Below are 23,870 nucleotides of genomic sequence, written 5' to 3'. Positions count from 1 at the left end.
AGCAGTCTGTTCCAACACTTCAATTCACTGTGCGAAGTGAATGGAGTGTTGCTTCACTTTCTAAATGCTGTCCTTTCAGAGAAAATCACTTTCCTTTGAAAGTGCCTTAAGCCACTTGCAAGCATTCACAAGAAACACTAATGCGTTTCTATGAAAGAAAAGAACTCTGTTCCAACACTTCAATTCACTGCACGAAGGGAATGGAGTGTTGCTTCACTTTCTAAATGCTGTCCTTTCAGAGAAAATCACTTTCCTTTGAAAGTGCCTGAAGCTACTTACAAGCATTAGGAAGAAACTCACATGCGTTTCTCTGAAAGAGAAGCAGTCTGTTAAAACACTTCAATTCACTGTGCGAAGTGAATGGAGTGTTGCATCACTTTCTAAATTCTGTCCTTTCAGAGAAAATCACTTTCCTTTGAAAGTGCCTTAAACTACTTTCAAGCATTCACAAAAAACTCACATGCGTTTCTCTGAAAGAGAAGCAGTCTGTTCCAACACTTCAATTCACTGTGCGAAGTGAATGGAGTGTTGCTTCAGTATCTAAATGCTGTCCTTTCAGAGAAAATCACTTTCCTTTGAAAGTCCCTTAAGCAACTTGCAAGAATTCACAAGAAACTCACATGCGTTTCTCTGAAAGAGAAGCAGTCTGTTCCAACACTTCAATTCACTGTGCGAAGTGAATGGAGTGTTGCTTCAGTTTCTAAATGCTGTCCTTTCAGAGAAAATCACTTTCCTTTGAAAGTGCCTTAAGCTACTTGCAAGCATTAGGAAGAAACTCACATGCGTTTCTCTTAAAGAGAAGCAGACTGTTCAAACACTTCAATTCACTGCACGAAGGGAATGGAGTGTTGCTTCATTTTCTAAATGCTGTCCTTTCAGAGAAAAATCACTTTCCTTTGAAAGTGCCTGAAGCTACTTACAAGCATTAGGAAGAAACTCACATGCGTTTCTCTGAAAGAGAAGCAGTCTGTTCCAACACTTCAATTCACTGTGCGAAGTGAATGGAGTGTTGCATCACTTTCTAAATTCTGTCCTTTCAGAGAAAATCACTTTCCTTTGAAAGTGCCTTAAACTACTTTCAAGCATTCACAAAAAACTCACATGCGTTTCTCTGAAAGAGAAGCAGTCTGTTCCAACACTTCAATTCACTGTGCGAAGTGAATGGAGTGTTGCTTCACTTTCTAAATGCTGTCCTTTCAGAGAAAATCACTTTCCTTTGAAAGTGCCTGAAGCAACTTGCAAGAATTCACAAGAAACTCACATGCGTTTCTCTGAAAGAGAAGCAGTCTGTTCCAACACTTCAATTCACTGTACAAAGTGAATGGAGCGTTGCTTCACTTTCTAAATGCTGTCCTGTCAGAGAAAATCACTTTCCTTTGAAAGTGCCTTAAGCAACTTGCAAGCATTCACAAGAAACTCACATGCGTTTCTCTGAAAGAGAAGCAGTCTGTTCCAACACTTCTATTCAGTGTGCGAAGTGAATGAGTGTTGCTTCACTTTCTAAATGCTGTCCTTTCAGAGAAAATCACTTTCCTTTGAAAGTGCCTTAAGCTACTTGCAAGCATTAGGAAGAAGCTCACATGCGTTTCTCTGAAAGAGAAGCAGTCTGTTCCAACATTTCAATTCACTGTGCAAAGTGAATGGAGTGTTGCTTCACTTTCTAAATTCTGTCCTTTCAGAGAAAATCACTTTCCTTTGAAAGTGCCTTAAACTACTTTCAAGCATTCACAAAAAACTCACATGCGTTTCTCTGAAAGAGAAGCAGTCTGTTCCAACACTTCAATTCACTGTGCGAAGTGAATGGAGTGTTGCTTCACTTTCTAAATGCTGTCCTTTCAGAGAAAATCACTTTCCTTTGAAAGTGCCTGAAGCAACTTGCAAGAATTCACAAGAAACTCACATGCGTTTCTCTGAAAGAGAAGCAGTCTGTTCCAACACTTCAATTCACTGTGCGAAGTGAATGGAGTGTTGCTTGACTTTCTAAATGTTGTCTTTTCAGAGAAAATCACTTTCCTTTGAAAGTGCCTTAAGCCACTTGCAAGCATTCACAAGAAACTCTAATGCGTTTCTATGAAAGAGAAGCAGTCTGTTCCAACACTTCAATTCACTGTGCGAAGTGAATGGAGTGTTGCTTCACTTTCTAAATGCTGTCCTTTCAGAGAAAATCACTTTCCTTTGAAAGTGCCTTAAGCAACTTGCAAGAATTCACAAGAAACTCACATGCGTTTCTCTGAAAGAGAAGCAGTCTGTTCCAACACTTCAATTCACTGTGCGAAGTGAATGGAGTGTTGCTTCACTTTCTAAATGCTGTCCTTTCAGAGAAAATCACTTTCCTTTTAAAGTGCCTTAAGCTTCTTACAAGCATTCACAAGAAACACTAATGCGTTTCTATGAAAGAGAAGCAGTCTGTTCCAACACTTCAATTCATTGCGCGAAGGGAATGGAGTGTTGCTCTACTTTCTAAATGCTGTCCTTTCAGAGAAAATCACTTTCCTTTGAAAGTGCCTTAAGCCACTTGCAAGCATTCACAAGAAACACTAATGCGTTTCTATGAAAGAAAAGAACTCTGTTCCAACACTTCAATTCACTGCACGAAGGGAATGGAGTGTTGCTTCACTTTCTAAATGCTGTCCTTTCAGAGAAAATCACTTTCCTTTGAAAGTGCCTGAAGCTACTTACAAGCATTAGGAAGAAACTCACATGCGTTTCTCTGAAAGAGAAGCAGTCTGTTAAAACACTTCAATTCACTGTGCGAAGTGAATGGAGTGTTGCATCACTTTCTAAATTCTGTCCTTTCAGAGAAAATCACTTTCCTTTGAAAGTGCCTTAAACTACTTTCAAGCATTCACAAAAAACTCACATGCGTTTCTCTGAAAGAGAAGCAGTCTGTTCCAACACTTCAATTCACTGTGCGAAGTGAATGGAGTGTTGCTTCAGTATCTAAATGCTGTCCTTTCAGAGAAAATCACTTTCCTTTGAAAGTCCCTTAAGCAACTTGCAAGAATTCACAAGAAACTCACATGCGTTTCTCTGAAAGAGAAGCAGTCTGTTCCAACACTTCAATTCACTGTGCGAAGTGAATGGAGTGTTGCTTCAGTTTCTAAATGCTGTCCTTTCAGAGAAAATCACTTTCCTTTGAAAGTGCCTTAAGCTACTTGCAAGCATTAGGAAGAAACTCACATGCGTTTCTCTTAAAGAGAAGCAGACTGTTCAAACACTTCAATTCACTGCACGAAGGGAATGGAGTGTTGCTTCATTTTCTAAATGCTGTCCTTTCAGAGAAAAATCACTTTCCTTTGAAAGTGCCTGAAGCTACTTACAAGCATTAGGAAGAAACTCACATGCGTTTCTCTGAAAGAGAAGCAGTCTGTTCCAACACTTCAATTCACTGTGCGAAGTGAATGGAGTGTTGCATCACTTTCTAAATTCTGTCCTTTCAGAGAAAATCACTTTCCTTTGAAAGTGCCTTAAACTACTTTCAAGCATTCACAAAAAACTCACATGCGTTTCTCTGAAAGAGAAGCAGTCTGTTCCAACACTTCAATTCACTGTGCGAAGTGAATGGAGTGTTGCTTCACTTTCTAAATGCTGTCCTTTCAGAGAAAATCACTTTCCTTTGAAAGTGCCTGAAGCAACTTGCAAGAATTCACAAGAAACTCACATGCGTTTCTCTGAAAGAGAAGCAGTCTGTTCCAACACTTCAATTCACTGTACAAAGTGAATGGAGCGTTGCTTCACTTTCTAAATGCTGTCCTGTCAGAGAAAATCACTTTCCTTTGAAAGTGCCTTAAGCAACTTGCAAGCATTCACAAGAAACTCACATGCGTTTCTCTGAAAGAGAAGCAGTCTGTTCCAACACTTCTATTCAGTGTGCGAAGTGAATGAGTGTTGCTTCACTTTCTAAATGCTGTCCTTTCAGAGAAAATCACTTTCCTTTGAAAGTGCCTTAAGCTACTTGCAAGCATTAGGAAGAAGCTCACATGCGTTTCTCTGAAAGAGAAGCAGTCTGTTCCAACATTTCAATTCACTGTGCAAAGTGAATGGAGTGTTGCTTCACTTTCTAAATTCTGTCCTTTCAGAGAAAATCACTTTCCTTTGAAAGTGCCTTAAACTACTTTCAAGCATTCACAAAAAACTCACATGCGTTTCTCTGAAAGAGAAGCAGTCTGTTCCAACACTTCAATTCACTGTGCGAAGTGAATGGAGTGTTGCTTCACTTTCTAAATGCTGTCCTTTCAGAGAAAATCACTTTCCTTTGAAAGTGCCTGAAGCAACTTGCAAGAATTCACAAGAAACTCACATGCGTTTCTCTGAAAGAGAAGCAGTCTGTTCCAACACTTCAATTCACTGTGCGAAGTGAATGGAGTGTTGCTTGACTTTCTAAATGTTGTCTTTTCAGAGAAAATCACTTTCCTTTGAAAGTGCCTTAAGCCACTTGCAAGCATTCACAAGAAACTCTAATGCGTTTCTATGAAAGAGAAGCAGTCTGTTCCAACACTTCAATTCACTGTGCGAAGTGAATGGAGTGTTGCTTCACTTTCTAAATGCTGTCCTTTCAGAGAAAATCACTTTCCTTTGAAAGTGCCTTAAGCAACTTGCAAGAATTCACAAGAAACTCACATGCGTTTCTCTGAAAGAGAAGCAGTCTGTTCCAACACTTCAATTCACTGTGCGAAGTGAATGGAGTGTTGCTTCACTTTCTAAATGCTGTCCTTTCAGAGAAAATCACTTTCCTTTTAAAGTGCCTTAAGCTTCTTACAAGCATTCACAAGAAACACTAATGCGTTTCTATGAAAGAGAAGCAGTCTGTTCCAACACTTCAATTCATTGCGCGAAGGGAATGGAGTGTTGCTCTACTTTCTAAATGCTGTCCTTTCAGAGAAAATCACTTTCCTTTGAAAGAGTCTTAAGCTACTGACAAGCATTCAACAGAAACTCACATGCGTTTCTCTGAAAGAGAGGCAGTCTGTTGCAACACTTCAATTCACTGTACAAAGTGAATGGAGTGTTGCTTCACTTTCTAAATGCTGTCCTTTCAGAGAAAATCACTTTCCTTTGAAAGTGCCTTAAGCAACTTGCAAGCATTCACATGAAACTCACATGCGTTTCTCTGAAAGAGAAGCAGTCTGTTCCAACACTTCTATTCACTGTGCGAAGTGAATGGAGTGTTGCTTCACTTTCTAAATGCTGTCCTTTCAGAGAAAATCACTTTCCTTTGAAAGTGCCTTAAGCTACTTGCAAGCATTAGGAAGAAGCTCACATGCGTTTCTCTGAAAGAGAAGCAGTCTGTTCCAACACTTCAATTCACTGTGCGAAGTGAATGGAGTGTTGCTTTACTTTCTAAATTCTGTCCTTTCAGAGAAAATCACTTTCCTTTGAAAGTGCCTTAAACTACTTTCAAGCATTCACAAAAAACTCACATGCGTTTCTCTGAAAGAGAAGCAGTCTGTTCCAACACTTCAATTCACTGTGCGAAGTGAATGGAGTGTTGCTTCACTTTCTAAATGCTGTCCTTTCAGAGAAAATCACTTTCCTATGAAAGTGCCTGAAGCAACTTGCAAGAATTCACAAGAAACTCACATGCGTTTCTCGGAAAGAGAAGCAGTCTGTTCCAACACTTCAATTCACTGTGCGAAGTGAATGGAGTGTTGCTTCACTTTCTAAATGCTGTCTTTTCAGAGAAAATCACTTTCCTTTGAAAGTGCCTTAAGCCACTTGCAAGCATTCACAAGAAACACTAATGCGTTTCTATGAAAGAGAAGCAGTCTGTTCCAACACTTCAATTCACTGTGCGAAGTGAATGGAGTGTTGCTTCACTTTCTAAATGCTGTCCTTTCAGAGAAAATCACTTTCCTTTGAAAGTGCCTTAAGCAACTTGCAAGAATTCACAAGAAACTCACATGCGTTTCTCGGAAAGAGAAGCAGTCTGTTCCAACACTTCAATTCACTGTGCGAAGTGAAGGAGTGTAGCTTCACTTTCTAAATGCTGTCCTTTCAGAGAAAATCACTTTCCTTTGAAAGTGCCTTAAGCTTCTTACAAGTATTCACAAGAAACACTAATGCGTTTCTATGAAAGAGAAGCAGTCTGTTCCAACACTTCAATTCATTGCGCGAAGGGAATGGAGTGTTGCTCTACTTTCTAAATGCTGTCCTTTCAGAGAAAATCACTTTCCTTTGAAAGAGTCTTAAGCTACTGACAAGCATTCAGCAGAAACTCACATGCGTTTCTCTGAAAGAGAGGCAGTCTGTTCCAACACTTCAATTCACTGTGCGAAGTGAATGGAGTGTTGCTTCACTTTCTAAATGCTGTCCTTTCAGAGAAAATCACTTTCCTTTGAAAGTGCCTTAAGCCACTTGCAAGCATTCACAAGAAACACTAATGAGTTTCTATGAAAGAGAAGAACTCTGTTCCAACACTTCAATTCACTGCACGAAGGGAATGGAGTGTTGCTTCACTTTCTAAATGCTGTCCTTTCAGAGAAAATCACTTTCCTTTGAAAGTGCCTGAAGCTACTTACAAGCATTAGGAAGAAACTCACATGCGTTTCTCTGAAAGAGAAGCAGTCTGTTAAAACACTTCAATTCACTGTGCGAAGTGAATGGAGTGTTGCATCACTTTCTAAATTCTGTCCTTTCAGAGAAAATCACTTTCCTTTGAAAGTGCCTTAAACTACTTTCAAGCATTCACAAAAAACTCACATGCGTTTCTCTGAAAGAGAAGCAGTCTGTTCCAACACTTCAATTCACTGTGCGAAGTGAATGGAGTGTTGCTTCAGTATCTAAATGCTGTCCTTTCAGAGAAAATCACTTTCCTTTGAAAGTCCCTTAAGCAACTTGCAAGAATTCACAAGAAACTCACATGCGTTTCTCTGAAAGAGAAGCAGTCTGTTCCAACACTTCAATTCAATGTGCGAAGTGAATGGAGTGTTGCTTCAGTTTCTAAATGCTGTCCTTTCAGAGAAAATCACTTTCCTTTGAAAGTGCCTTAAGCTACTTGCAAGCATTAGGAAGAAACTCACATGCGTTTCTCTTAAAGAGAAGCAGACTGTTCAAACACTTCAATTCACTGCACGAAGGGAATGGAGTGTTGCTTCATTTTCTAAATGCTGTCCTTTCAGAGAAAAATCACTTTCCTTTGAAAGTGCCTGAAGCTACTTACAAGCATTAGGAAGAAACTCACATGCGTTTCTCTGAAAGAGAAGCAGTCTGTTCCAACACTTCAATTCACTGTGCGAAGTGAATGGAGTGTTGCATCACTTTCTAAATTCTGTCCTTTCAGAGAAAATCACTTTCCTTTGAAAGTGCCTTAAACTACTTTCAAGCATTCACAAAAAACTCACATGCGTTTCTCTGAAAGAGAAGCAGTCTGTTCCAACACTTCAATTCACTGTGCGAAGTGAATGGAGTGTTGCTTCACTTTCTAAATGCTGTCCTTTCAGAGAAAATCACTTTCCTTTGAAAGTGCCTGAAGCAACTTGCAAGAATTCACAAGAAACTCACATGCGTTTCTCTGAAAGAGAAGCAGTCTGTTCCAACACTTCAATTCACTGTGCGAAGTGAATGGAGTGTTGCTTGACTTTCTAAATGCTGTCTTTTCAGAGAAAATCACTTTCCTTTGAAAGTGCCTTAAGCCACTTGCAAGCATTCACAAGAAACTCTAATGCGTTTCTATGAAAGAGAAGCAGTCTGTTCCAACACTTCAATTCACTGTGCAAAGTGAATGGAGTGTTGCTTCACTTTCTAAATGCTGTCCTTTCAGAGAAAATCACTTTCCTTTGAAAGTGCCTTAAGCAACTTGCAAGAATTCACAAGAAACTCACATGCGTTTCTCTGAAAGAGAAGCAGTCTGTTCCAACACTTCAATTCACTGTGCGAAGTGAATGGAGTGTTGCTTCACTTTCTAAATTCTGTCCTTTCAGAGAAAATCACTTTCCTTTGAAAGTGCCTTAAGCTTCTTACAAGCATTCACAAGAAACACTAATGCGTTTCTATGAAAGAGAAGCAGTCTGTTCCAACACTTCAATTCATTGCGCGAAGAGAATGGAGTGTTGCTCTACTTTCTAAATGCTGTCCTTTCAGAGAAAATCACTTTCCTTTGAAAGTGCCTTAAGCAACTTGCAAGAATTCACAAGAAACTCACATGCGTTTCTCTGAAAGAGAAGCAGTCTGTTCCAACACTTCAATTCACTGTGCGAAGTGAATGGAGTGTTGCTTCAGTTTCTAAATGCTGTCCTTTCAGTGAAAATCACTTTCCTTTGAAAGTGCCTTAAGCAACTTGCAAGAATTCACAAGAAACTCACATGCGTTTCTCTTAAAGAGAAGCAGACTGTTCAAACACTTCAATTCACTGCACGAAGGGAATGGAGTGTTGCTTCATTTTCTAAATGCTGTCCTTTCAGAGAAAAATCACTTTCCTTTGAAAGTGCCTGAAGCTACTTACAAGCATTAGGAAGAAACTCACATGCGTTTCTCTGAAAGAGAAGCAGTCTGTTCCAACACTTCAATTCACTGTGCGAAGTGAATGGAGTGTTGCATCACTTTCTAAATTCTGTCCTATCAGAGAAAATCACTTTCCTTTGAAAGTGCCTTAAACTACTTTCAAGCATTCACAAAAAACTCACATGCGTTTCTCTGAAAGAGAAGCAGTCTGTTCCAACACTTCAATTCACTGTGCGAAGTGAATGGAGTGTTGCTTCACTTTCTAAATGCTGTCCTTTCAGAGAAAATCACTTTCCTTTGAAAGTGCCTGAAGCAACTTGCAAGAATTCACAAGAAACTCACATGCGTTTCTCTGAAAGAGAAGCAGTCTGTTCCAACACTTCAATTCACTGTGCGAAGTGAATGGAGTGTTGCTTGACTTTCTAAATGCTGTCTTTTCAGAGAAAATCACTTTCCTTTGAAAGTGCCTTAAGCCACTTGCAAGCATTCACAAGAAACTCTAATGCGTTTCTATGAAAGAGAAGCAGTCTGTTCCAACACTTCAATTCACTGTGCGAAGTGAATGGAGTGTTGCTTCACTTTCTAAATGCTGTCCTTTCAGAGAAAATCACTTTCCTTTGAAAGTGCCTTAAGCAACTTGCAAGAATTCACAAGAAACTCACATGCGTTTCTCTGAAAGAGAAGCAGTCTGTTCCAACACTTCAATTCACTGTGCGAAGTGAATGGAGTGTTGCTTCACTTTCTAAATGCTGTCCTTTCAGAGAAAATCACTTTCCTTTGAAAGTGCCTTAAGCTTCTTACAAGCATTCACAAGAAACACTAATGCGTTTCTATGAAAGAGAAGCAGTCTGTTCCAACACTTCAATTCATTGCGCGAAGGGAATGGAGTGTTGCTCTACTTTCTAAATGCTGTCCTTTCAGAGAAAATCACTTTCCTTTGAAAGTGCCTTAAGCAACTTGCAAGAATTCACAAGAAACTCACATGCGTTTCTCTGAAAGAGAAGCAGTCTGTTCCAACACTTCAATTCACTGTGCGAAGTGAATGGAGTGTTGCTTCAGTTTCTAAATGCTGTCCTTTCAGAGAAAATCACTTTCCTTTGAAAGTGCCTTAAGCTACTTGCAAGCATTAGGAAGAAACTCACATGCGTTTCTCTTAAAGAGAAGCAGACTGTTCAAACACTTCAATTCACTGCACGAAGGGAATGGAGTGTTGCTTCATTTTCTAAATGCTGTCCTTTCAGAGAAAAATCACTTTCCTTTGAAAGTGCCTGAAGCTACTTACAAGCATTAGGAAGAAACTCACATGCGTTTCTCTGAAAGAGAAGCAGTCTGTTCCAACACTTCAATTCACTGTGCGAAGTGAATGGAGTGTTGCATCACTTTCTAAATTCTGTCCTTTCAGAGAAAATCACTTTCCTTTGAAAGTGCCTTAAACTACTTTCAAGCATTCACAAAAAACTCACATGAGTTTCTCTGAAAGAGAAGCAGTCTGTTCCAACACTTCAATTCACTGTGCGAAGTGAATGGAGTGTTGCTTCACTTTCTAAATGCTGACCTTTCAGAGAAAATCACTTTCCTTTGAAAGTGCCTGAAGCAACTTGCAAGAATTCACAAGAAACTCACATGCGTTTCTCTGAAAGAGAAGCAGTCTGTTCCAACACTTCAATTCACTGTGCGAAGTGAATGGAGTGTTGCTTGACTTTCTAAATGCTGTCTTTTCAGAGAAAATCACTTTCCTTTGAAAGTGCCTTAAGCCACTTGCAAGCATTCACAAGAAACTCTAATGCGTTTCTATGAAAGAGAAGCAGTCTGTTCCAACACTTCAATTCACTGTGCGAAGTGAATGGAGTGTTGCTTCACTTTCTAAATGCTGTCCTTTCAGAGAAAATCACTTTCCTTTGAAAGTGCCTTAAGCAACTTGCAAGAATTCACAAGAAACTCACATGCGTTTCTCTGAAAGAGAAGCAGTCTGTTCCAACACTTCAATTCACTGTGCGAAGTGAATGGAGTGTTGCTTCACTTTCTAAATGCTGTCCTTTCAGAGAAAATCACTTACCTTTGAAAGTGCCTTAAGCTTCTTACAAGCATTCACAAGAAACACTAATGCGTTTCTATGAAAGAGAAGCAGTCTGTTCCAACACTTCAATTCATTGCGCGAAGGGAATGGAGTGTTGCTCTACTTTCTAAATGCTGTCCTTTCAGAGAAAATCACTTTCCTTTGAAAGAGTCTTAAGCTACTGACAAGCATTCAACAGAAACTCACATGCGTTTCTCTGAAAGAGAGGCAGTCTGTTGCAACACTTCAATTCACTGTACAAAGTGAATGGAGTGTTGCTTCACTTTCTAAATGCTGTCCTTTCAGAGAAAATCACTTTCCTTTGAAAGTGCCTTAAGCAACTTGCAAGCATTCACAAGAAACTCACATGCGTTTCTCTGAAAGAGAAGCAGTCTGTTCCAACACTTCTATTCACTGTGCGAAGTGAATGGAGTGTTGCTTCACTTTCTAAATGCTGTCCTTTCAGAGAAAATCACTTTCCTTTGAAAGTGCCTTAAGCTACTTGCAAGCATTAGGAAGAAGCTCACATGCGTTTCTCTGAAAGAGAAGCAGTCTGTTCCAACACTTCAATTCACTGTGCGAAGTGAATGGAGTGTTGCTTTACTTTCTAAATTCTGTCCTTTCAAGAAAATCACTTTCCTTTGAAAGTGCCTTAAACTACTTTCAAGCATTCACAAAAAACTCACATGCGTTTCTCTGAAAGAGAAGCAGTCTGTTCCAACACTTCAATTTACTGTGCGAAGTGAATGGAGTGTTGCTTCACTTTCTAAATGCTGTCCTTTCAGAGAAAATCACTTTCCTATGAAAGTGCCTGAAGCAACTTGCAAGAATTCACAAGAAACTCACATGCGTTTCTCGGAAAGAGAAGCAGTCTGTTCCAACACTTCAATTCACTGTGCGAAGTGAATGGAGTGTTGCTTCACTTTCTAAATGCTGTCTTTTCAGAGAAAATCACTTTCCTTTGAAAGTGCCTTAAGCCACTTGCAAGCATTCACAAGAAACACTAATGCGTTTCTATGAAAGAGAAGCAGTCTGTTCCAACACTTCAATTCACTGTGCGAAGTGAATGGAGTGTTGCTTCACTTTCTAAATGCTGTCCTTTCAGAGAAAATCACTTTCCTTTGAAAGTGCCTTAAGCAACTTGCAAGAATTCACAAGAAACTCACATGCGTTTCTCGGAAAGAGAAGCAGTCTGTTCCAACACTTCAATTCACTGTGCGAAGTGAATGGAGTGTAGCTTCACTTTCTAAATGCTGTCCTTTCAGAGAAAATCACTTTCCTTTGAAAGTGCCTTAAGCTTCTTACAAGCATTCACAAGAAACACTAATGCGTTTCTATGAAAGAGAAGCAGTCTGTTCCAACACTTCAATTCATTGCGCGAAGGGAATGGAGTGTTGCTCTACTTTCTAAATGCTGTCCTTTCAGAGAAAATCACTTTCCTTTGAAAGAGTCTTAAGCTACTGACAAGCATTCAGCAGAAACTCACATGCGTTTCTCTGAAAGAGAGGCAGTCTGTTCCAACACTTCAATTCACTGTGCGAAGTGAATGGAGTGTTGCTTCACTTTCTAAATGCTGTCCTTTCAGAGAAAATCACTTTCCTTTGAAAGTGCCTTAAGCCACTTGCAAGCATTCACAAGAAACACTAATGCGTTTCTATGAAAGAGAAGAACTCTGTTCCAACACTTCAATTCACTGCACGAAGGGAATGGAGTGTTGCTTCACTTTCTAAATGCTGTCCTTTCAGAGAAAATCACTTTCCTTTGAAAGTGCCTGAAGCTACTTACAAGCATTAGGAAGAAACTCACATGCGTTTCTCTGAAAGAGAAGCAGTCTGTTAAAACACTTCAATTCACTGTGCGAAGTGAATGGAGTGTTGCATCACTTTCTAAATTCTGTCGTTTCAGAGAAAATCACTTTCCTTTGAAAGTGCCTTAAACTACTTTCAAGCATTCACAAAAAACTCACATGCGTTTCTCTGAAAGAGAAGCAGTCTGTTCCAACACTTCAATTCACTGTGCGAAGTGAATGGAGTGTTGCTTCAGTATCTAAATGCTGTCCTTTCAGAGAAAATCACTTTCCTTTGAAAGTCCCTTAAGCAACTTGCAAGAATTCACAAGAAACTCACATGCGTTTCTCTGAAAGAGAAGCAGTCTGTTCCAACACTTCAATTCACTGTGCGAAGTGAATGGAGTGTTGCTTCAGTTTCTAAATGCTGTCCTTTCAGAGAAAATCACTTTCCTTTGAAAGTGCCTTAAGCTACTTGCAAGCATTAGGAAGAAACTCACATGCGTTTCTCTTAAAGAGAAGCAGACTGTTCAAACACTTCAATTCACTGCACGAAGGGAATGGAGTGTTGCTTCATTTTCTAAATGCTGTCCTTTCAGAGAAAAATCACTTTCCTTTGAAAGTGCCTGAAGCTACTTACAAGCATTAGGAAGAAACTCACATGCGTTTCTCTGAAAGAGAAGCAGTCTGTTCCAACACTTCAATTCACTGTGCGAAGTGAATGGAGTGTTGCATCACTTTCTAAATTCTGTCCTTTCAGAGAAAATCACTTTCCTTTGAAAGTGCCTTAAACTACTTTCAAGCATTCACAAAAAACTCACATGCGTTTCTCTGAAAGAGAAGCAGTCTGTTCCAACACTTCAATTCACTGTGCGAAGTGAATGGAGTGTTGCCTCACTTTCTAAATGCTGTCCTTTCAGAGAAAATCACTTTCCTTTGAAAGTGCCTTAAGCTTCATACAAGCATTCACAAGAAACACTAATGCGTTTCTATGAAAGAGAAGCAGTCTGTTCCAACACTTCAGTTCATTGCGCGAAGGGAATGGAGTGTTGCTTTACTTTCTAAATGCTGTCCTTTCAGAGAAAATCACTTTCCTTTGAAAGAGCCTTAAGCTACTGACAAGCATTCAACAGAAACTCACATGCATTTCTCTGAAAGAGAGGCAGTCTGTTCCAACACTTCAATTCACTGTACAAAGTGAATGGAGTGTTGCTTCACTTTCTAAATTCTGTCCTTTCAGAGAAAATCACTTTCCTTTGAAAGTGCCTTAAGCCACTTGCAAGCATTCACAAGAAACACTAATGCGTTTCTATGAAAGAGAAGCAGTCTGTTCCAACACTTCAATTCACTGTGCGAAGTGAATGGAGTGTTGCTTCACTTTCTAAATGCTGTCCTTTCAGAGAAAATCACTTTCCTTTGAAAGTGCCTTAAGCAACTTGCAAGCATTCACAAGAAACACTAATGCGTTTCTATGAAAGAGAAGCAGTCTGTTCCAACACTTCAATTCATTGCGCGAAGGGAATGGAGTGTTGCTTTACTTTCTAAATGCTGTCCTTTCAGAGAAAATCACTTTCCTTTGAAAGAGCCTTAAGCTACTGACAAGCATTCAACAGAAACTCACATGCATTTCTCTGAAAGAGAGGCAGTCTGTTCCAACACTTCAATTCACTGTACAAAGTGAATGGAGTGTTGCTTCACTTTCTAAATGCTGTCCTTTCAGAGAAAATCACTTTCCTTTGAAAGTGCCTTAAGCCACTTGCAAGCATTCACAAGAAACTCACATGCGTTTCTATGAAAGAGAAGCAGTCTGTTCCATCACTTCTATTCAGTGTGCGAAGTGAATGAGTGTTGCTTCACTTTCTAAATGCTGTCCTTTCAGAGAAAATCACTTTCCTTTGAAAGAGTCTTAAGCTACTGACAAGCATTCAGCAGAAACTCACATGCGTTTCTCTGAAAGAGAGGCAGTCTGTTCCAACACTTCAATTCACTGTGCGAAGTGAATGGAGTGTTGCTTCACTTTCTAAATGCTGTCCTTTCAGAGAAAATCACTTTCCTTTGAAAGTGCCTTAAGCCACTTGCAAGCATTCACAAGAAACACTAATGCGTTTCTATGAAAGAGAAGAACTCTGTTCCAACACTTCAATTCACTGCACGAAGGGAATGGAGTGTTGCTTCACTTTCTAAATGCTGTCCTTTCAGAGAAAATCACTTTCCTTTGAAAGTGCCTGAAGCTACTTACAAGCATTAGGAAGAAACTCACATGCGTTTCTCTGAAAGAGAAGCAGTCTGTTAAAACACTTCAATTCACTGTGCGAAGTGAATGGAGTGTTGCATCACTTTCTAAATTCTGTCCTTTCAGAGAAAATCACTTTCCTTTGAAAGTGCCTTAAACTACTTTCAAGCATTCACAAAAAACTCACATGCGTTTCTCTGAAAGAGAAGCAGTCTGTTCCAACACTTCAATTCACTGTGCGAAGTGAATGGAGTGTTGCTTCAGTATCTAAATGCTGTCCTTTCAGAGAAAATCACTTTCCTTTGAAAGTCCCTTAAGCAACTTGCAAGAATTCACAAGAAACTCACATGCGTTTCTCTGAAAGAGAAGCAGTCTGTTCCAACACTTCAATTCACTGTGCGAAGTGAATGGAGTGTTGCTTCAGTTTCTAAATGCTGTCCTTTCAGAGAAAATCACTTTCCTTTGAAAGTGCCTTAAGCTACTTGCAAGCATTAGGAAGAAACTCACATGCGTTTCTCTTAAAGAGAAGCAGACTGTTCAAACACTTCAATTCACTGCACGAAGGGAATGGAGTGTTGCTTCATTTTCTAAATGCTGTCCTTTCAGAGAAAATCACTTTCCTTTGAAAGTGCCTGAAGCTACTTACAAGCATTAGGAAGAAACTCACATGCGTTTCTCTGAAAGAGAAGCAGTCTGTTCCAACACTTCAATTCACTGTGCGAAGTGAATGGAGTGTTGCATCACTTTCTAAATTCTGTCCTTTCAGAGAAAATCACTTTCCTTTGAAAGTGCCTTAAACTACTTTCAAGCATTCACAAAAAACTCACATGCGTTTCTCTGAAAGAGAAGCAGTCTGTTCCAACACTTCAATTCACTGTGCGAAGTGAATGGAGTGTTGCTTCAGTTTCTAAATGCTGTCCTTTCAGAGAAAATCACTTTCCTTTGAAAGTGACTTAAGCTACTTACAAGCATTCACCAGAAACTCACATGCGTTTCTCGGAAAGAGAAGCAGTCTGTTCCAACACTTCAATTCACTGTGCGAAGTGAATGGAGTGTTGCCTCACTTTCTAAATGCTGTCCTTTCAGAGAAAATCACTTTCCTTTGAAAGTGCCTTAAGCTTCTTACAAGCATTCACAAGAAACACTAATGCGTTTCTATGAAAGAGAAGCAGTCTGTTCCAACACTTCAATTCATTGCGCGAAGGGAATGGAGTGTTGCTCTACTTTCTAAATGCTGTCCTTTCAGAGAAAATCACTTTCCTTTGAAAGAGTCTTAAGCTACTGACAAGCATTCAGCAGAAACTCACATGCGTTTCTCTGAAAGAGAGGCAGTCTGTTCCAACACTTCAATTCACTGTGCGAAGTGAATGGAGTGTTGCTTCACTTTCTAAATGCTGTCCTTTCAGAGAAAATCACTTTCCTTTGAAAGTGCCTTAAGCCACTTGCAAGCATTCACAAGAAACACTAATGCGTTTCTATGAAAGAGAAGAACTCTGTTCCAACACTTCAATTCACTGCACGAAGGGAATGGAGTGTTGCTTCACTTTCTAAATGCTGTCCTTTCAGAGAAAATCACTTTCCTTTGAAAGTGCCTGAAGCTACTTACAAGCATTAGGAAGAAACTCACATGCGTTTCTCTGAAAGAGAAGCAGTCTGTTAAAACACTTCAATTCACTGTGCGAAGTGAATGGAGTGTTGCATCACTTTCTAAATTCTGTCGTTTCAGAGAAAATCACTTTCCTTTGAAAGTGCCTTAAACTACTTTCAAGCATTCACAAAAAACTCACATGCGTTTCTCTGAAAGAGAAGCAGTCTGTTCCAACACTTCAATTCACTGTGCGAAGTGAATGGAGTGTTGCTTCAGTATCTAAATGCTGTCCTTTCAGAGAAAATCACTTTCCTTTGAAAGTCCCTTAAGCAACTTGCAAGAATTCACAAGAAACTCACATGCGTTTCTCTGAAAGAGAAGCAGTCTGTTCCAACACTTCAATTCACTGTGCGAAGTGAATGGAGTGTTGCTTCAGTTTCTAAATGCTGTCCTTTCAGAGAAAATCACTTTCCTTTGAAAGTGCCTTAAGCTACTTGCAAGCATTAGGAAGAAACTCACATGCGTTTCTCTTAAAGAGAAGCAGACTGTTCAAACACTTCAATTCACTGCACGAAGGGAATGGAGTGTTGCTTCATTTTCTAAATGCTGTCCTTTCAGAGAAAAATCACTTTCCTTTGAAAGTGCCTGAAGCTACTTACAAGCATTAGGAAGAAACTCACATGCGTTTCTCTGAAAGAGAAGCAGTCTGTTCCAACACTTCAATTCACTGTGCGAAGTGAATGGAGTGTTGCATCACTTTCTAAATTCTGTCCTTTCAGAGAAAATCACTTTCCTTTGAAAGTGCCTTAAACTACTTTCAAGCATTCACAAAAAACTCACATGCGTTTCTCTGAAAGAGAAGCAGTCTGTTCCAACACTTCAATTCACTGTGCGAAGTGAATGGAGTGTTGCCTCACTTTCTAAATGCTGTCCTTTCAGAGAAAATCACTTTCCTTTGAAAGTGCCTTAAGCTTCATACAAGCATTCACAAGAAACACTAATGCGTTTCTATGAAAGAGAAGCAGTCTGTTCCAACACTTCAGTTCATTGCGCGAAGGGAATGGAGTGTTGCTTTACTTTCTAAATGCTGTCCTTTCAGAGAAAATCACTTTCCTTTGAAAGAGCCTTAAGCTACTGACAAGCATTCAACAGAAACTCACATGCATTTCTCTGAAAGAGAGGCAGTCTGTTCCAACACTTCAATTCACTGTACAAAGTGAATGGAGTGTTGCTTCACTTTCTAAATTCTGTCCTTTCAGAGAAAATCACTTTCCTTTGAAAGTGCCTTAAGCCACTTGCAAGCATTCACAAGAAACACTAATGCGTTTCTATGAAAGAGAAGCAGTCTGTTCCAACACTTCAATTCACTGTGCGAAGTGAATGGAGTGTTGCTTCACTTTCTAAATGCTGTCCTTTCAGAGAAAATCACTTTCCTTTGAAAGTGCCTTAAGCAACTTGCAAGCATTCACAAGAAACACTAATGCGTTTCTATGAAAGAGAAGCAGTCTGTTCCAACACTTCAATTCATTGCGCGAAGGGAATGGAGTGTTGCTTTACTTTCTAAATGCTGTCCTTTCAGAGAAAATCACTTTCCTTTGAAAGAGCCTTAAGCTACTGACAAGCATTCAACAGAAACTCACATGCATTTCTCTGAAAGAGAGGCAGTCTGTTCCAACACTTCAATTCACTGTACAAAGTGAATGGAGTGTTGCTTCACTTTCTAAATGCTGTCCTTTCAGAGAAAATCACTTTCCTTTGAAAGTGCCTTAAGCCACTTGCAAGCATTCACAAGAAACTCACATGCGTTTCTATGAAAGAGAAGCAGTCTGTTCCATCACTTCTATTCAGTGTGCGAAGTGAATGAGTGTTGCTTCACTTTCTAAATGCTGTCCTTTCAGAGAAAATCACTTTCCTTTGAAAGAGTCTTAAGCTACTGACAAGCATTCAGCAGAAACTCACATGCGTTTCTCTGAAAGAGAGGCAGTCTGTTCCAACACTTCAATTCACTGTGCGAAGTGAATGGAGTGTTGCTTCACTTTCTAAATGCTGTCCTTTCAGAGAAAATCACTTTCCTTTGAAAGTGCCTTAAGCCACTTGCAAGCATTCACAAGAAACACTAATGCGTTTCTATGAAAGAGAAGAACTCTGTTCCAACACTTCAATTCACTGCACGAAGGGAATGGAGTGTTGCTTCACTTTCTAAATGCTGTCCTTTCAGAGAAAATCACTTTCCTTTGAAAGTGCCTGAAGCTACTTACAAGCATTAGGAAGAAACTCACATGCGTTTCTCTGAAAGAGAAGCAGTCTGTTAAAACACTTCAATTCACTGTGCGAAGTGAATGGAGTGTTGCATCACTTTCTAAATTCTGTCCTTTCAGAGAAAATCACTTTCCTTTGAAAGTGCCTTAAACTACTTTCAAGCATTCACAAAAAACTCACATGCGTTTCTCTGAAAGAGAAGCAGTCTGTTCCAACACTTCAATTCACTGTGCGAAGTGAATGGAGTGTTGCTTCAGTATCTAAATGCTGTCCTTTCAGAGAAAATCACTTTCCTTTGAAAGTCCCTTAAGCAACTTGCAAGAATTCACAAGAAACTCACATGCGTTTCTCTGAAAGAGAAGCAGTCTGTTCCAACACTTCAATTCACTGTGCGAAGTGAATGGAGTGTTGCTTCAGTTTCTAAATGCTGTCCTTTCAGAGAAAATCACTTTCCTTTGAAAGTGCCTTAAGCTACTTGCAAGCATTAGGAAGAAACTCACATGCGTTTCTCTTAAAGAGAAGCAGACTGTTCAAACACTTCAATTCACTGCACGAAGGGAATGGAGTGTTGCTTCATTTTCTAAATGCTGTCCTTTCAGAGAAAATCACTTTCCTTTGAAAGTGCCTGAAGCTACTTACAAGCATTAGGAAGAAACTCACATGCGTTTCTCTGAAAGAGAAGCAGTCTGTTCCAACACTTCAATTCACTGTGCGAAGTGAATGGAGTGTTGCATCACTTTCTAAATTCTGTCCTTTCAGAGAAAATCACTTTCCTTTGAAAGTGCCTTAAACTACTTTCAAGCATTCACAAAAAACTCACATGCGTTTCTCTGAAAGAGAAGCAGTCTGTTCCAACACTTCAATTCACTGTGCGAAGTGAATGGAGTGTTGCTTCAGTTTCTAAATGCTGTCCTTTCAGAGAAAATCACTTTCCTTTGAAAGTGACTTAAGCTACTTACAAGCATTCACCAGAAACTCACATGCGTTTCTCGGAAAGAGAAGCAGTCTGTTCCAACACTTCAATTCACTGTGCGAAGTGAATGGAGTGTTGCCTCACTTTCTAAATGCTGTCCTTTCAGAGAAAATCACTTTCCTTTGAAAGTGCCTTAAGCTTCATACAAGCATTCACAAGAAACACTAATGCGTTTCTATGAAAGAGAAGCAGTCTGTTCCAACACTTCAGTTCATTGCGCGAAGGGAATGGAGTGTTGCTTTACTTTCTAAATGCTGTCCTTTCAGAGAAAATCACTTTCCTTTGAAAGAGCCTTAAGCTACTGACAAGCATTCAACAGAAACTCACATGCATTTCTCTGAAAGAGAGGCAGTCTGTTCCAACACTTCAATTCACTGTACAAAGTGAATGGAGTGTTGCTTCACTTTCTAAATTCTGTCCTTTCAGAGAAAATCACTTTCCTTTGAAAGTGCCTTAAGCCACTTGCAAGCATTCACAAGAAACACTAATGCGTTTCTATGAAAGAGAAGCAGTCTGTTCCATCACTTCAATTCACTGTGCGAAGTGAATGGAGTGTTGCTTCACTTTCTAAATGCTGTCCTTTCAGAGAAAATCACTTTCCTTTGAAAGTGCCTTAAGCAACTTGCAAGCATTCACAAGAAACACTAATGCGTTTCTATGAAAGAGAAGCAGTCTGTTCCAACACTTCAATTCATTGCGCGAAGTGAATGGAGTGTTGCTTCACTTTCTAAATGCTGTCTTTTCAGAGAAAATCACTTTCCTTTGAAAGTGCCTTAAGCAACTTGCAAGAATTCACAAGAAACTCACACGCGTTTCTCGGAAAGAGAAGCAGTCTGTTCCAACACTTCAATTCACTGTGCGAAGTGAATGGAGTGTAGCTTCACTTTCTAAATGCTGTCCTTTCAGAGAAAATCACTTTCCTTTGAAAGTGCCTTAAGCTTCTTACAAGCATTCACAAGAAACACTAATGCGTTTCTATGAAAGAGAAGCAGTCTGTTCCAACACTTCAATTCATTGCGCGAAGGGAATGGAGTGTTGCTCTACTTTCTAAATGCTGTCCTTTCAGAGAAAATCACTTTCCTTTGAAAGAGTCTTAAGCTACTGACAAGCATTCAGCAGAAACTCACATGTGTTTCTCTGAAAGAGAGGCAGTCTGTTCCAACACTTCAATTCACTGTGCGAAGTGAATGGAGTGTTGCTTCACTTTCTAAATGCTGTCCTTTCAGAGAAAATCACTTTCCTTTGAAAGTGCCTTAAGCCACTTGCAAGCATTCACAAGAAACACTAATGCGTTTCTATGAAAGAGAAGAACTCTGTTCCAACACTTCAATTCACTGCACGAAGGGAATGGAGTGTTGCTTCACTTTCTAAATGCTGTCCTTTCAGAGAAAATCACTTTCCTTTGAAAGTGCCTGAAGCTACTTACAAGCATTAGGAAGAAACTCACATGCGTTTCTCTGAAAGAGAAGCAGTCTGTTAAAACACTTCAATTCACTGTGCGAAGTGAATGGAGTGTTGCATCACTTTCTAAATTCTGTCCTTTCAGAGAAAATCACTTTCCTTTGAAAGTGCCTTAAACTACTTTCAAGCATTCACAAAAAACTCACATGCGTTTCTCTGAAAGAGAAGCAGTCTGTTCCAACACTTCAATTCACTGTGCGAAGTGAATGGAGTGTTGCTTCAGTATCTAAATGCTGTCCTTTCAGAGAAAATCACTTTCCTTTGAAAGTCCCTTAAGCAACTTGCAAGAATTCACAAGAAACTCACATGCGTTTCTCTGAAAGAGAAGCAGTCTGTTCCAACACTTCAATTCACTGTGCGAAGTGAATGGAGTGTTGCTTCAGTTTCTAAATGCTGTCCTTTCAGAGAAAATCACTTTCCTTTGAAAGTGCTTAAGCTACTTGCAAGCATTAGGAAGAAACTCACATGCGTTTCTCTTAAAGAGAAGCAGACTGTTCAAACACTTCAATTCACTGCACGAAGGGAATGGAGTGTTGCTTCATTTTCTAAATGCTGTCCTTTCAGAGAAAATCACTTTCCTTTGAAAGTGCCTGAAGCTACTTACAAGCATTAGGAAGAAACTCACATGCGTTTCTCTGAAAGAGAAGCAGTCTGTTCCAACACTTCAATTCACTGTGCGAAGTGAATGGAGTGTTGCTTCAGTATCTAAATGCTGTCCTTTCAGAGAAAATCACTTTCCTTTGAAAGTCCCTTAAGCAACTTGCAAGAATTCACAAGAAACTCACATGCGTTTCTCTGAAAGAGAAGCAGTCTGTTCCAACACTTCAATTCACTGTGCGAAGTGAATGGAGTGTTGCTTCAGTTTCTAAATGCTGTCCTTTCAGAGAAAATCACTTTCCTTTGAAAGTGCCTTAAGCTACTTGCAAGCATTAGGAAGAAACTCACATGCGTTTCTCTTAAAGAGAAGCAGACTGTTCAAACACTTCAATTCACTGCACGAAGGGAATGGAGTGTTGCTTCATTTTCTAAATGCTGTCCTTTCAGAGAAAATCACTTTCCTTTGAAAGTGCCTGAAGCTACTTACAAGCATTAGGAAGAAACTCACATGCGTTTCTCTGAAAGAGAAGCAGTCTGTTCCAACACTTCAATTCACTGTGCGAAGTGAATGGAGTGTTGCATCACTTTCTAAATTCTGTCCTTTCAGAGAAAATCACTTTCCTTTGAAAGTGCCTTAAGCTACTTTCAAGCATTCACAAAAAACTCACATGCGTTTCTCTGAAAGAGAAGCAGTCTGTTCCAACACTTCAATTCACTGTGCGAAGTGAATGGAGTGTTGCTTCACTTTCTAAATGCTGTCCTTTCAGAGAAAATCACTTTCCTTTGAAAGTGCCTTAAGCAACTTGCAAGAATTCACAAGAAACTCACATGCGTTTCTCTGAAAGAGAAGCAGTCTGTTCCAACACTTCAATTCACTGTGCGAAGTGAATGGAGTGTTGCTTCACTTTCTAAATGCTGTCCTTTCAGAGAAAATCACTTTCCTTTGAAAGTGCCTTAAGCTACTTACAAGCATTCACCAGAAACTCACATGCGTTTCTCTGAAAGAGAAGCAGTCTGTTCCAATACTTCAATTCACTCTGCGAAGTGAATGGAGTGTTGCTTCACTTTCTAAATGCTGTCCTTTCAGAGAAAATCACTTTCCTTTGAAAGTGCCTTAAGCTACTTACAAGCATTCAACAGAAACTCACATGCATTTCTCTGAAAGAGAAGCAGTCTGTTCCAACACTTCATTTCACTGTGCGAAGTGAATGGAGTGTTGCTTCACTTTCTAAATGCTGTCCTTTCAGAGAAAATCACTTTCCTTTGAAAGTGCCTTAAGCTACTTGCAAGCATTAGGAAGAAACTCACATGTGTTTCTCTGAAAGAGAAGCAGACTGTTCAAACACTTCAATTCACTGTGCGAAGTGAATGGAGTGTTGCTTCACTTTCTAAATTCTGTCCTTTCAGAGAAAATCACTTTCCTTTGAAAGTGCCTTAAACTACTTTCAAGCATTCACAAAAAACTCACATGCGTTTCTCTGAAAGAGAAGCAGTCTGTTCCAACACTTCAATTCACTGTGCGAAGTGAATGGAGTGTTGCTTCAGTTTCTAAATGCTGTCCTTTCAGAGAAAATCACTCTCCTTTGAAAGTGCCTTAAGCAACTTTCAAGAATTCAAAAGAAACTCACATGCGTTTCTCTGAAAGAGAAGCAGTCTGTTCCAACACTTCAATTCACTGTGCGAAGTGAATGGAGTGTTGTTTCACTTTCTAAATGCTGTCCTTTCAGAGAAAATCACTTTCCCTTGAAAGTGACTTAAGCTACTTGCAAGCATTAGGAAGAAACTCACATGCGTTTTTCGGAAAGAGAAGCAGTCTGTTCCAACACTTCAATTCACTGCACGAAGGGAATGGAGTGTTGCTTCACTTTCTAAATGCTGTCCTTTCAGAGAAAATCACTTTCCTTTGAAAGTGCCTTAAGCTACTTACAAGCATTCAACAGAAACTCACATGCGTTTCTCTGAAAGAGAAGCAGTCTGTTCCAACACTTCAATTCACTGTGCGAAGTGAATGGAGTGTTGCCTCACTTTCTAAATGCTGTCCTTTCAGAGAAAATCACTTTCCTTTGAAAGTGCCTTAAGCTTCATACAAGCATTCACAAGAAACACTAATGCGTTTCTATGAAAGAGAAGCAGTCTGTTCCAACACTTCAGTTCATTGCGCGAAGGGAATGGAGTGTTGCTTTACTTTCTAAATGCTGTCCTTTTAGAGAAAATCACTTTCCTTTGAAAGAGCCTTAAGCTACTGACAAGCATTCAACAGAAACTCACATGCATTTCTCTGAAAGAGAGGCAGTCTGTTCCAACACTTCAATTCACTGTACAAAGTGAATGGAGTGTTGCTTCACTTTCTAAATCCTGTCCTTTCAGAGAAAATCACTTTCCTTTGAAAGTGCCTTAAACTACTTTCAAGCATTCACAAAAAACTCACATGCGTTTCTCTGAAAAAGAAGCAGTCTGTTCCAACACTTCAATTCACTG

This window comes from Myodes glareolus, unplaced genomic scaffold, assembly GCF_982192425.1.
Source record: "Myodes glareolus unplaced genomic scaffold, mMyoGla1.1 HAP1_SCAFFOLD_37, whole genome shotgun sequence".
Classification (NCBI taxonomy): domain Eukaryota; kingdom Metazoa; phylum Chordata; class Mammalia; order Rodentia; family Cricetidae; genus Myodes; species Myodes glareolus.
The sequence above is the reverse complement of the archived record's forward strand: the minus strand, read 5'-3'. Positions refer to the sequence as shown.